The sequence below is a fragment of the Amphiprion ocellaris genome, chromosome 19 (assembly GCF_022539595.1).
Source record: "Amphiprion ocellaris isolate individual 3 ecotype Okinawa chromosome 19, ASM2253959v1, whole genome shotgun sequence".
In the NCBI taxonomy this organism is placed as follows: Eukaryota; Metazoa; Chordata; class Actinopteri; family Pomacentridae; genus Amphiprion; species Amphiprion ocellaris.
In genome coordinates this window covers 1,525,809-1,538,424 of record NC_072784.1, presented here as the reverse complement: position 1 = coordinate 1,538,424, position 12,616 = coordinate 1,525,809, and the positions used below count along the sequence as shown (strand labels likewise).

Below are 12,616 nucleotides of genomic sequence, written 5' to 3'. Positions count from 1 at the left end.
TTGTGGTCAAACATCTGATCAAAGCAGGCCGAGGCGCCACAACTGTCTCGACAACACGTAGCAACGTCATGGTAACAACACCACCATGATGAATTCTGACCAGTTTTCCATAAACCACTCCCCCTCCTCCCTTCACACACACAAACACACACACACACATCCACAGAAACACACACACGTGCACAGAAACACACACACTTGCCATGGATTATGCATCACATTGGCTTTTACACACTATTTTATGTCTTTACTTGCATTCAGCGAGTCGCAGGTCATTGCATTATTGGACAGATGTCATATTTTCTTACTTTAATCTAACTCTAAGCTCAGCATCTCAGCACTGCACCTCTTTTTAGTTGGATTTTTAAAAAGACTTTTCATCCATAGTGACACCATCCAGATTTTTTCATCTGACTGACTCTGAATAATGAAATCTGTTAGGCCCTGTGCTGCTTTATCTACAGAAAAAGAAGCAGAGATGTACTAGTTGCATTCCATACTACACCAGTTAAGAAAATGAATGGTGTTCCCATTTATAAATGATGAATCGACCATTTAGGTTGGACTTCAAGCAAAGATACTGAGAGGTCTGGGGTATTTACCTTTACCTTTGCCTTAAAACTAAAGCAGAAGAATAAATTAAAGCCAAAAAAAATTAGTTTACTGGTGAGGGATTGTTCTTTTCACTTCTACTGTTGAATCTCTCTCTTTACTCTGTTGCATTATCCACCTGCCTTTGGGTCTAAATTGCTATTAATTCTCAGAAATCCACATTTCAGATGTTCAAAAGTGCCACTATTTGTCCCCCTCTGAAAGAAGTTTTTGTGTTGCTTTTAGATCTGACCCAACCAAAAGAGCAACACAAGCTGGATAAGGTGAGGATGATGAAAGGTGCCACCCTCTTCTACTTTACCTAAACACACCTTTACAGCAAAATGAATAGAAATCAAAAAAGTTCAACTTTAAAATGTAAATAAAAGATAAAAAGCTAATATATGACATTTATTCTGGGATGCTCCGTCTGTTTTACTGGGTTGGTCTGTCTCTGTTTTTACTGACAGCTGTCCTTGGCTTTTTGCATCACCTAGTGGTCAAAGGAAGGAATTGCATTGGTAACTTTGTAAATTTGTAAAATTGTTGCTTAAATTCAGCATTGGAGCTTCACAGAAACATGGAAAGCCAGCAGTATTGTTTGAATTTCTGTTTTTTGTTTGTGCTTAAGAGGTTGAAAAACTGCAAAACTAGAGAAAGTGTTACTTTAATCATCACCAAAAAGCAAAGAAAAGGAGTTTTAATATGCTGAAGAACAGCTGAAGCAACTGATCACAGACAAAGTGGCCTCAAAATCCACCAAAAACTGTCCAAAATTATTTAAAAATATTCCAAAATGACTCAAAATGTGTTCACATTGACTGTTTTTAAATTATTGAGTCAATTTGGGGGAAAACTACAACCCAGGCAGGCAGTCAGACAGATGGATATTTAAGACCGTAAAGCATTTTATTGATCTAGTTTGGTTTAGCTTCCTCACTATTTCTGTTGTCGTGGAAACACTGCCTGCAGTTCAGCTGAGAACTCTAATAATTCATGTTTTTTTTATGCATGAAAAGTTTTTTGCAAACGGCTCATTTTTGGCAAGAAGGTGGAGAAATAATCTGTAAATGTTATCTCCCAGAGACTGTTTTTAAATGGAAAACTCACCAACAGGCTTCAAATCTGACACCTGGACTCACTAGAAAATCCTCATGATTCAGGTGGAGCTAATGGGGTTTGGTTTTGTGGGACTTTTGGTACTAAAAGCCTTTTTAAAAAATCCAAAGATTATTTGGCATAATTAATCCAGAGGGCTGTGCTGCTTTCTGGCTTTATCACCCCCACCCTGCTCTATTTATCACTGACCTGTCTCGATATGTTTACCTTCACGCCGGGATAAATGGTTTTTCTGCTGCTAATTGCAGCTGCGTGTTTTTCTGTTGGCTGGTTTTGTGTTTCTCCAATCAGAGCTGTGAGATCCTGCAGGGAACCCGTTTGTTTTTTCAAGTGCAGGAGCATCATTTATAACGAATGTGTGTGTGTGAGAGAGTGTGTGTGAACCATTTTTGCTGTCTCATGGGCCCAAAATGCGCCACCAAGTTCAATAGACCCTAAAGAATTATGAGTTTGATGCCCGGGTGTGTGTTTGGAGACCATTTTCTAGCATTTTCTAACAGACAAAAAGTTTAGCTTTAATCGTAGACCTTTGAAAACTGACCGTTTTCTCTACTTTACACTGATGCTTTCAGGTTAAAACTACATGTTCGGTTAGAAAACACACAGAAATACAGGTTTAAAGTGAAGTTTAAACTCCTAGACTCGAGGATTTCTACTTCAAGTTCAAACTCAGCAGAATAAGTTTGTAGAGTTGTGTAGAGCAGGGTGTGGAGCTGAGGATGGACATGTGCTTCATGGGAAGGTGGGGTGGTTCTTTAATATCGAGCGATTCATCTTGTAGATGATCTTCAGCCAGATGGTGGCACAAGAGGCCCCTCGGTCTGCCGAAGCCAAGACCTGGCTTATATTTATTTAGCTTGCATTTATTTGAAATGGAGGCATGCAGCGCAGCGATATGAAGGCCATGTGTTGTGTTTCTCCTTTTCACTGCTGGATGAGGAATGAAGGGAGTTCGCCAATGAGGCCCAACTTTTTTACTCGCTTGGGCACATCGTCAGGGATGGATAGATACAGTCTGAACAGATCAGGGTTTAACTGCTTGTGGTGCTGATCAGATGGATGGATGGATGGATGGATGGATGGATGGATGGATGGATGGATGGATGGATAGCAAGAAAATTCTTGTAAATATTTTCAAAAAATGAGTAAAAATCTTCAAAAAAAAATCCTAAAAATATCTAAAGTGATTCCATATATAGCAGTAAAACTTCTAATATTTTCTTTAAGAACATTCACTTAAAAATCAACCAAAATCCAGAGAAATTCGCTGGATTTTGGTTGATTTTTATGTGAATGTTCTTAAGAAACGTTTTTAACATTTCTTTTTTTCCCCCAAAAATTGTTCAAAGATTTCCCAAAAATGTTGAAAATGTGGACATCAGAAGTTTCACTGTGAAAATATTTTTTTTTCCACATTTTCAAACTTTAAAACAAGTCAATTTGATCTGCTGGATGACACGAGGGTTGAAAGATAAATTTGACATTTTGAGAACTATTCTTATTCACTTTTCATCACAAAGTTAGATGAAAAGATTATTAATATTACCACACTCCTCTACAGCCCCTACATCATTATAAATCAAGACTAAAATGGGTATTTCCATTTTAGAGGGTTTATATGTGCTGTCTGTCACCTTTGAATGGAGCCATTTTAACTTTTTGCCTCGTCTTCCAGGCCAAGTTACAGACATGACAATAGAATCCATCTTCCCATTTAGCCCTCAATAAGAAAGCATATTTGTCAAAAGGTAGAACTGCTCCTTTAGGGAGGTTTCTACTGAGTACATCTGGACGTCTCTGGGGGCTTTTAGATCCTTCTGTGGTCCCTCTTTATATCTCTGGAGGTTTCTGGAGGCCACGGCTGCCTGCTGTTGTTGGCGGCGACTCTTCTGCTGTCAGTTGGCTCCTTCTGCTGTCAGAGTTCTTGGCATTTTGAAGGTGCTAATTAATTTTTACAGCCAGGCCTCCAGCTGGAACCCGCTGTAAAAATAATATAATTACATTTCCACATCACATTAAAGGTGAGGGTTTGCAGGCAGAGCGTTTGGCCGAGCAGAGACGAGCCTAATGGAAAGGCAGAACTCTCTGTAATGTTAGGAGTAAAGCTACAAAACATTACAGCATCACAGCAACGGAGACAGAACAATCAGTCACAGGAGCTCCTACAGTGTTTAATCAGCACTGACACAACGCTTGCTCTGAAAAATCATTTCACCCAACGTTACTTTGACTCATAGGTCCTTCAGCCAGAGCATTTAGTCAGACAGGAAGAGGCTAAATGGAAAGTTAAGAAGTTACATCAGTTTAGGGACTATCCACTCTTATAAAATGACAACTAAGCTATCAGCACATCAAAATGACAACTAAAAAAAGTTAGATTGCTTAAGTGGTTGTATTACAGTGAATTTATGTATTTCAACTGGCATTTTAGTGAAATCTGTTTCATTTGCAGCTATCCTCTCCAACATTTCGTTATGACAGATAAAACCCTCCATCTTTAGGGACATTATGGTCTGTCTAAAGTATTTTTTAAAGCCTGTGTAGTGCATTTAATTTGCAGTGTTGCAGTGAGGACACAATCTGTGTCAAGATTTAGCTTTTGCTGGTTTTGCTTGCCCTACTTTACTTAAACAACAAACTGAACAACTAGCATTACATTTGCAACAAGAAAAGAGCTCAGAGAGAGCAGTCCTCCTCCAAGGCTGCTCATTCCCCCATATGTCAGAAATGCAGCATTTGATTATTAGTTATTGATGATCAGAAATCACAGCAACATAGAATGTGTCCATTTAATATAGATGTACCCACAAACAAACAGACCTTGTGCTGAGCTCAGGCGTGTGTTCTGCATGTGTACGTTATGTACAGATACCGAATCACGTGACCTAAATATGTAGCGTGCGGCGGGAATTGATGGGACTCAGAAACACCCCCACAATTTAATCAGTTGTTCCTTGGATCATTTCTGATGGATAAGTCCTGATTAGTCCTCAGTGGTGGATTTGTAGTAGGATCACAATCATGTGATCATGTAGTGTTCACTTGTTGTCATGGTTACAGTGACGCCGTGACGCTATCTGGCAATGATACAGAAATCTTTAACAAATCTGTGTATTGAGACTATAAGCTGCATCACTGGCAAAATCTAATCTTTTGGTCCTTGTGTCATTTCTGACCTTTAATGAAAATTTCATCCAAATCCATTAGTCTGTTTTTGAGAAACGTTGTTAAAAGACAGACAGATGCTGATCGTCACATAACTAAGCTGCGTTTCTTGACAGAATAATTATATATAGGAAAAGAAAGCAATATGTGTAACAAACATATAATGGTCTAACTGGTGAGTCCATGCAGCAGCACTCCAGAAACCCAACATTTACAAACAAGTGTTACAGGAATCAGTAAGAGAATAGTAACTTCACTTGCATACTACCCATTACTGGATAAAACCTGAATCCAATCAGCATATTTGATGTACAGGACTCAAATATTTTGTATCAGAACCTGGTCAATGACAAACTACAATTAAACAATCAAAAACACACCGTTATATACATTTGTGGCCTGTTTTTTTTTTTTAAGAATATGGGATTGAGAGCCACAGACAGGGTCGAGAAGTCAGCAAATACTGAGACACAGTCGAAAAACACTGTTGGTTTTTGTGTTTTCAAGGGTTTTGTGATCCAGACGTGGTGATGTCTGGAGTGCCTGTGAAGGGACTGTTACTGAATGGATTCACAAATACTCACATATGATGGAGGTGTCAAAAGAAAGAGGACCACCAGGAACAAAAATGTTGAAGCTGTACACGGCTTTAAAAAAGTTTAATAGTTTGCAGGCTTGAACTTGTTGAAATGTGTTTTCACAGATTTTTGGGGCGATATTTTCCCCCATTTTTCATCTAAAACCAAACAAACAGCAGCCAGCCAGTAAACAGTACAGTAATTCAATCACTTTATTTACTCTACGGAAAAAGAGGACACACATACACACACACACACACACACACACACACACACACACACACACACACACACACACACACACACACACACACACACACACACACCTCCCACTACCATTCGTTCTCTCTCTCTCTCTCTCTCTCTCTCTCCATGTTAACAGAAGGTCTCTCTATCATTTCCATCCCTCCCACTCTCACTCTCTCTCACCCATCCACACATTCTAAGTCTCCCTCTCTCTCCCTTTCTCTCACCCGGCCCACACTAAGTGACATCACAGCTTAATTAACCAATCACCAGCGGGCCAATCCATCACTGTCAGCCTCCCGACCAATCAGCCGCTTCATGTAAATTCCCTCCCGGCCAATAGCAGCGAGTGTTGTTCTGCCAGGGTAGTATATAAACCAGCAGATATGAGCACAGACACACACTGGGACACTGTGGGATGTGTGTTATGGTTTAATGTGAACTCTGTGTCCAATAGAAAGTCCAGGAAAGTTGTTGTTTGATTGACAGATGGAAGAGGAGGGCACAAACACAGAGAAAGCAAATATATACAAATATATATTTTGTTAAATACGATGGAGAAACTTAACCAGATGTCCACACACACCGCAAACATGACTTTTCCAGCTGACCTATAAAAAGCTGAGCTCCTCCTCTTTATATACCTGCCCTGATGAAAGCCAGACCATCTGAGAGAGATGATGATGATGATGACGAGGGTTTTCTGTGGAGTCAGCACCAAATCAACAGCCAGTCATTAAACCACAGCGGTCCTGCCCTCAATCAGTTTGACAGTATATTTTCCATCTTTCTGGATTTCTGTATCTCCTCTCAGAGTCAACCGTTCCTCAAATTACTCTGAAAAGTAAAACAGTACAACACCAGATGATCATCACTAAACCAACTGCTCTTTAATGCATATTAACCCTCCTGTTGTCGTCATTTATGGGCACCAAAAAATATTGTTTCCTTGTTTGAAAAAAAATCAAAAAATTCAGCAAAAAAATTCCCCAAATTTCTGAAAATTTGCAAAACCTTCAAGAAGAAAATTCCAATAATTCCTTAAAACTTTTATTTTTAAAAAATCCCTCAAATTTGTCAAGAAAATTCTTGTAAATATTTTCAAAAAATTAGTAAAAATCTTCCAAAAAATCCTAAAAATATCTAAAGTGATTACATATATATTAGTAAAACTTTTAATATTTTCTTTAAGAACATTCACAAAAAAATCAACCAAAATCTCGCTGGATTTTGGTTGATTTTTTTGTGACTGTTTTTAAAGAAACATTTTTTTGACATTTCTTTTTTTCCACCAAAAAATGTTCAACAAAAATTCCCAAAAATGTTGAAAATGTGGACATAAAAATATACTTTATTCCACATTTTCAAACTTTAAAAAGGGCCAATTTGACCTGCGGGACGACACGACAAACAAACAAATTAAAAGCATGGAGAGTTTCCTGGTTTGCTATTTTATGACAATAAATGAAAAGTACCACTTTAAACCTCCTATTACCTTCAAATTTATGAACATCTTTTGACTCCAATAATTTAAACCTCCAGAAAGTTATTATAATTAAATGTGTTCCTCAGGCTTATGTGTCAGGTACTTTATGTCTGTTTGTTGACTTCCCTCATACATTCAGAATACCAGAAATATCACAATAAAATCTCACTGACTTACTATAACTGGAGAGAGATCTCTTTTTGATGTGTAAATGGCTTTATATTTTTTCAGAGTACCTATATTTGGAATGAAAAGCTGTTTCTGTTATCAAGAATAGTAACACGTATTTTATTTGGGGTCCATTTGACCCCAGGAAAAACAAACACAATTTCATAAAGTTTAGGGCCTTAAAGTTTCTTCAAGATTATACAATAGCATGTTATAGTGACCTCAATATGATCCAAAACAACCAACACTTAACTGTGTAAAATGTTGATATTTCTTATATGTTTTAAAGCTAAAAGCCTCAAAGAACACTGATGAACAACATGTGGACAGGACATTGAAAACATATCATTATGTTAATTTTATATTTACACAGTTGTCTCCATTAAATTAGAAAAAGACATTAAATAGGAAGCAAAAAAAGAAAAAATGTCAGTCATTTTAGAGTTCCATCCATTGTGTATTTGTAGCAGGAGAAGGAAACTATGGACAGGATGAGTCAGATTCAGGACTGGTTATGAGATGATGCATTAAAGTGTTATTTTGGACAGATGTTTCAGTGTAATAATTCAGTTCAGTTAATATTGGGACTGATTATTGCCAGTATGATACTGAAACTAGATGTAGATGTGCTCAAAGAATGTTTTTAAGTTTCTGCACTGTCATAGAGAAGAGCTATCTTTCTGTCACTGCCAGCTCGGATTGGAGTCAGCGGAGACGACTTTGACATTTTGACATGATATTATTTACCAGGCAAAAAGAAACAGCACTGACTGGGGCTCAAGGGATGGGAAAACTGGGAATAAGAGAATTAAATAAAAGAGGAAAATGAAATACATGAATTAATTTTGATTATTTAGAACTAAGTGTACTGATGGTCTTATAAGTTGCTGCAGGGACATCTGTTCACCACCAGAGGGGGATGTTCACATTCATTCATCATTTCTGCTCTTCTTCTCTGCTGAAACCAACTGTTAGATCCCTAAAAAGATTACTTAATTATTCATAAATAATTAAATGAATACTTAAATAAGTAAATGTGGCTAAGTAATTGGGAAAAACTGGACTATTCTCACCAGTCCTGCTTTAGGACAGGGTCAAATGTGAAAAGAAATGCTTCAGGGAACTCCTTCCTCATGAACATGTACAGAAATATTAACCCTCGTGTCGTCTTGCGGGTCAAATTGACCTGTTTCAAAGTTTGAAAATGTGAAAAAAAAATACATTTTCACAGCGAAAACTTCGACATTTTCAAAATTTTTGAGAAATTTTTGAACATTTTTTTGGTGGAAAAAAAGAAATGTTAAAAAAAAATAATGTTTCCTTAAGAACATTCAGAAAAAATCAACCAAAATCCAGCGAAATTCACTGGATTTTGGTAGATGTTCTTAAAGGAAATATTAGATATATATGTAATCACTTTAGATATTTTTAAGATTTTTTTCGTAAGACTTTTTATTGTTTTGTTCTAACAGCAGTGGAGCTATATTATGCTCTGATGATGTAAAGCATTTCCTATTAATACTCACTAATCCTACGTATCAAACAAAAGCTTGCGCCCAACGTGGGGCTCGAACCCACGACCCTGAGATTAAGAGTCTCATGCTCTACCGACTGAGCTAGCCGGGCAGTGTATCAGTCTGTCACGTGATGTGATCATATGTGACCACTGGGGGCGGTGTGACCCAATTGTGTTATAAACGGACAAAACAGGCTGCAGAAAAAGGATCAAGTCACAAATAATATTAGATATGTTGTCCTTTAATTAAATGTGTTTTTCTTTCTTAAAATAGTTTTTTCTAGATGTATGAGTTTTCCTCCACATTAATTAGAATCAAAGGTACAGGCGCCTGTAACTAAAATACGTCACAATGAAGCTGCTGCTTTAACCAATCAGATTTCGAGTTGGACTAGCTCGCAGGCGTACGAAACGTCAGCATTGTCACGTGCTCTGGTTGGATGGTCAGAGATCTTAGCCAAAGCTAGAACCCTGCACAAGCTGAAACTAGATTGCAGAAGTATTAATAGCTGTTTATTTTTTTAAACCCACAAGGGTTGACGGAGGAGAATATATTGATTTGGTCACAGATATATAGAAAGTCATGTTCAAGGTGGACTTTACCAGAAAAGTTGGACATTGTGAGGAAAGCACGGCCAAATCCGAAGCTAGCAAGCGCAAAGCTAGCATCCCCGAAGCTAACAAGCCCGAAGCTAACAAGCCCGCAGCTAACAAGCCCGAAGCTAGCAACCCCAAAGCTAGCATCCACAAAGCTAGCAACCCCGAAGCTAACAAGGCCGAATATGGCCCGAAATTAGCAATCCCGAAGCTAACAAGGCCGAATATGGCCCGAAATTAGCAATCCCGAAGCTAACAAGGCCGAATATGGCCCGAAGTTAGCAACCCCGAAGCAAACAAGGTCGGATATGACCCGATGTTAGCAACCCCGAAGCAAACAAGGGTGAATATGACCCGAAGTTAGCAACTCCGAAGCTAACAAGGCCGAATATGGCACGAAGTTAGCAACCCCGAAGCTAACAAGGCCGAATATGGCCCGAAGTTAGCAACCCCGAAGCTAACAAGGCCGAATACGGCCCGAAGCTAGCAACCCCGAAGCTAACAACCAGAAAAGGATTTATCGTTGGAACTGAAGCTTACGGATTGCTAGCACGACAGAGTGATCGAACTCTTCCTGAGGAAAGAAATGAGGATGTATTTTGTGTTCAAATAAGGACAAGTTTTGGTGAGTAAAATGATTAATATTAATGTGTATATATTTTAGCCATTTTATTGGGTTAATATTGATGCTTCTGCTAGATATGACGTATTTGTGGCATGTGCGCAGGCGCTGCTGCAGTGAATGGAGACTTTTTGAGTAGATTTAGTAATGGCATTCATTCTCCCTACATCAGACAGTTGTAAACGATGCAACGTCCTGTTATACTGCCTTTCGGTATAATATTGGTGGTCTCCTACAGCCGTGGCAGCATAATGATAGTATTAAGAGGTGGTTTAATTCAGGTAGGATGCCACTGAAGCCCAGGTGTAAAATGCATAGTACTGTAACAGACTGCAACAGATACATAAGTCATGGTTCCAATCCAGAAAATTTGACCTCTAAAGTGAGGTTAACAAACATTAAACAACGAGCAACAGTCATCCATGTGTACTAATTAATACATTCTTCCTCAAATCCTTCTGTCAGTACAGTCAGGGATTCAGAACTACAATAGCTCAGGTTTTTTTAATTTCAGTCCAAGTACAGCACAACCATTTCTTTATAAAAGGAGTACCTCATATTAACCTACTTGTTGTCCTAGCTAGTTAACTAATAGCTGATCAGCTTACAAACTTAATCTACCCAAAAAATCCTCTAGTCCTGGATGCAGACCTCCATACCACCTGCAGAGATTTGGAGATTCTGGCTTCACTTTTGTACAGTAATAGCAGGATGTTTCCAAGCTGCAGTAACTCTGCATCCAAAGTGCTGATCGGTGCTCCTCTGCTCTTCCTGTAAGACCCCGATGTGTGTGACAGAATCTAATTTGAAGAACCAGATTTAGAGAGGTGGATTTTCATTGAGGATTAAATACAATTTCAGAGAATAGAATTTAATTCCAAACTACTACATTTGCTTTCAAGTTTACTGGAGTAAAGTTTCAGTGTAATCAATGCAAGTTCAAATTATATATATCAATTTATTATTTCAGTTATTCAAGTTGAGCAATAAAAATTTGAATTGTATGATTCAAATTCAGCTTCTGGTTCTGATTTGCTTAACAGAGTTTCTGCAGGGCATTAAAAAGCATTAAAAGTCATTAAATTGATTTTGGGAAAATTAAGGCCTTAAATGGCATTCAAAATCATTACATTTGATTCTCAGTGGCATTAAAAATTCTTTCTGCTGTTTTCAAGAAAAATATTTGATGATAATAATAATAATAATAATAATAATAATAATAATAATAATAATAATAATAATATATAATTGTAGACTGCGATTTGTCAGATATGCGCATCTGCATAAACATGCCGAAGCATTGCGATAATTGCTCCGGCCGGTCGGGTACAATTGCCAGAAATTGGATGTTTGGAAAGTGGAGGAAAACTGGGAAATAGGGAAATGCAAATTCCAGCAAAAATGGAAAGAAAATGTGGAATTCAGAGAATGACTGCAGCCTGTGGGTGGTGGTTTCCGGATTCAGAAATAGTGAAATTTAGGGACAGTTTTCATATAAAAATCATCTTTTACAAGAAAACAAACCCATGTAATTTGTTGAGTCCACGGTCGTGGCATTAAAATTTTTACAGTATAGCATTAAAATGGCATTAACAAGCATTAAATTTGACTGGCTGATTTCTGCATAAACCCTGCTTACATATATTGACAGAAAATGAGCTCAGGAACCTTTTATATATGTAGAATAAACCTTTGACAGTGAGGACAGTTAGGAATTCAGTAAGGAGAGTAAGGGAGTGTGTATTTGTCAGTGGGTGAAGAATCCAGTTTTATGTGTCGTGCTTTATTGTATTTAAAGGGAAACTGTGTTGCTGGATGTTTGTAAAACAATGCTTAAGAAAATATAAATTACTGGTGAATATATTTGTACCAGTCACTTAAAGAGGGGTATTGTAAACTGAGATACAACAATAGCAAAAAAAAAAAAATGAATAAAGACGCGTTGTTCAGTGAAGTGTTGAGAGGTAGTAAGATCTAAACGCCTTACTCAGTAAAAGTACATATCGCCCAACGTGGGGCTCGAACCCACGACCCTGAGATTAAGAGTCTCATGCTCTACCGACTGAGCTAGCCGGGCGGTGTGTGATGTGATGTACCAATATGTGGCCACTAGGGGCGGTGTGACCTCATCTGTGTTGTAAACAGACAAAACAGGCTGCAGGAAAAGTGACAAAACATCAGATATGTCTTCTGTTAACGAAATGAGTTTGTGAAACTTATTTTTTCCTTCACCCTTGAGTTTTCCTCCACATTAATGAATTATGTTGTTATGTATCATTTTATTCTTATTTTAAGGCTCTCATAGCTGAATAAAATATAAAATATACAGCCAATAAAAATAAATAAAAGGCTATCAAAGTGGGTAGAAAGAGATGAAGAAGCTTAGAGGTCCTTCTAGGTATCTATCAATAAATCAGTAAAATGTCCAATAACATTTAACTGCTGAAAAAACACAACTGACTTGTAAAGGGGGAGATTAGGTTATTTGATATTTAGAATAATTACACCATTAATGGATATATTTTTTC

General features: G+C 37.7%; 2 non-coding genes across 2 annotated transcripts; both read right to left on the bottom strand.

Annotated features, from left to right (window-relative positions):
- Positions 1–8,906: 8,906 nt before the first annotated feature.
- On the bottom strand, positions 8,907–8,979 carry trnak-cuu (transfer RNA lysine (anticodon CUU)). The gene has a single exon. It is a non-coding gene; the product is annotated as a tRNA-Lys (tRNA).
- A 3,113-nt stretch (positions 8,980–12,092) lies between these two features.
- On the bottom strand, positions 12,093–12,165 carry trnak-cuu (transfer RNA lysine (anticodon CUU)). The gene has a single exon. It is a non-coding gene; the product is annotated as a tRNA-Lys (tRNA).
- Positions 12,166–12,616: the final 451 nt, after the last annotated feature.